Below are 2763 nucleotides of genomic sequence, written 5' to 3'. Positions count from 1 at the left end.
TAAACTACACAGATTCTGGTTTCATACCAGTCTGTCACATGAGGTCACTCAAAGACAGATGATTATAATTTTATGTCTGCGGCATTTTTTTTCACTTGGGTGTGAGAGATTATAATTCTGCAGATTTTCTCCCTCTCTCTTTTTTGTTAACCCTGAACAGTCCACCGAGTTTTCTCAACAACTTAGAGATATCAGGCCACATGTTCATCTTCATTTTGCTAATCTATGAAAATTAAATGTTATTGAGGCCATTATTGAGTAAATTTCACAGCTGAGTTCATTCAGTGATTGGATTTATAGTTTAATAATTACCTTCCATTAAAATAACTGTTTCATGTACTAAATGTAATTTGTACCATTTCATTTCATCCAATTTTGTTAATCCTAGTTAAATAGCATAGATAGTTTCCTATAATTAGAAACTTACTGGGTTATTTCAAACCCAGCTTTTATAGTCTTTTATTCTTGTTTACACTTAAAAATTATTTAACAAAATATATTTTGCTTTCTTCATTTTAAATATCCATATAGTACATCAAATAGAAAATTACTGCAGGAAATACTCATCTAAACGATCAAGATTGGAGGTACGATACACCCAAATACCTGACACACCCTTCATAGTGCCCTCTGTCAGGCATATGGGAGTCCTTTTGTTTTTTATCAGATACTAGTTGAATGAATGTCTGTTTTTTGCAAGTCTGTGTCGCCCAGTATATTCCATGTGATGCAATGTGTGGTATGAAAACTGGCTGACCTTTTCATGCTCCTTGGCTCTTGACAGAATTTACAGCTCAAAGCATGATCGGCCGCAAAACAAGGCATCTTTGTGCAAGGCAGATATCAGTTTAATAATGTTCCAGTTGTTTCAAAACTACGGCTGTGGTTCCCTCATTTATGGCTTGTTTAACCAGCTAGCTAGGATCACAATATTTAAGGTATCTTCCTTGGGCCACACCACATTTTCCTTGAAACTTTCCACCCTCTAAATACTTACTCCATGTTTGCAGATTACTGTCACATAACTAAGATACTTTTCCAGCTCCAGGGACTTGAGGAGACTTGTTTCCACTTGCTTGTGATGGTGCAGTCCAATAAAGAGCTATTGCGTCAGGACTAATCGTAAATCAGCCACAACTAATATACGACAGACAGTTGAGGTAAATTTAAAAATTGATCATTTCCTCGCAATGCAATCCCCAGATAGGTAACCTTGGGTGCTGGTGTTCATATTGACATATATTATTATTTATTAACACATCCAGTCAAGTAAAATATGCCTCACACAGTAACCTGCAGCACTCAAAAGGATCCACGCTGAATGTTTTGATGCCTGACTACATTACGGGTCAGTGCCATTTTAGCAGCATTAACTCACACAGTGCATAGTTTCTGATAGTCATTTGACATTGAGCATTATGGATTTTTTACTTTTCCGAATGATTTTCACTGGCACTGATTGTGTTGTAGAGATGGGAAAATGCACTTCATCAAAACACCCAAGACATTTTCACAGCACCAATCAAAGCAGCTGTTTGTTTCCGATTGTACTAAGAGTCGTTTCACACAAACTGCATAAAAACTTGCAAAAAGAAAATAGAAATAGAAAAGCCTGCACTTCAAAGAACAGTGGCTCTGTGTTCTTCTGAATACTCTTTCAGCATCGGGAACTGGTCAAGCCAGATCTCTCAAAAGCCCTGAGCCACATCCCACTTTATCTCATGACTAACAATATCTTTTTATGCCTTAGACTTTATACACAAAACAACTGAGCAACACAAGACACAAGCAGATCCCTCCCAATTTTATTACAGTAGTTTTACAAATTGAACGTTTACTCTCGGTGAGCGCAGTTAAACTGAGGGAGGAGACTTGCGAAAGTAGCTGAGCAGAGGAGGGAGGACCTACCTGTCAAGAAAGAAATCTGACAGCAGTGCACCGATGAGGACGATGACTGCTAGCTGAGGGAAATAAATACAGTAGTGGAATGTGTCTGTTCATCTGTTGAAGAGTGGAAAGCTCAAAATGGGTGGCACTCAAAGTCAGAGGAAGAACAGCAGGAGATCCAGCTCAAGGAGTTACACCAACACCGTCACGTGAGTCCAGCCTCTCAGCTGTTTGATAATTTTACGGCACTTTGAGCTGATACAGAATGAGGATTTCCACCTCTCCTACAGGACTAACTCATGCAGTTATAACAGCATCAGCAAAGACACTTTAAACGTGCTAATGGCTTTTCATGGGCTGTACTATACAAACTAAAATACAGACCTTGTGCTAGATTTCCCTTCTCTTTGCGCTCGGTGTGAGACTGACTTGCGCACACATGCAAATATTCACACACCCTAAAATGAACCCGTAGATAAGGTTGCATAGAGATGGGACTGTTAAATGTTTGCTCACTGTAGTTCCAAGTATGTGGATGTGGTTGTCCCTCTGCTTTTAGCAAACATAGAAGTGACAATAAAAAACGCAACACCACAATATGTCAAAGTAAATCAAACAGCACAGATAAGTTTAGCTTGTTCAGAATATTGTTTTTCTTTTTTAAAGGCTTGGGGGGGGGGGTTGGGGACAGTAACACAGAGAAGTTGTGACTTGACATGGTGAGCTTTGATTTGTCTGAACAGATCCTCAGTTGTCATCATAAAAAAGGAAAGAAAAAAAGATCTCAATGCGAGAAATATTGCTTCACTGTGTCAATGTTTGCTTGAGGTTATTCGCATCCTTGTTTGTACTAGCAGGAACAGTGGCACCTCTGCC

This window comes from Pundamilia nyererei, unplaced genomic scaffold (assembly GCF_000239375.1).
Source record: "Pundamilia nyererei isolate P.nyererei 1_Seehausen unplaced genomic scaffold, PunNye1.0 scaffold00042, whole genome shotgun sequence".
Taxonomy (NCBI): Eukaryota; Metazoa; Chordata; class Actinopteri; order Cichliformes; family Cichlidae; genus Pundamilia; species Pundamilia nyererei.
Note: the sequence above shows the minus strand (reverse complement) of the source record.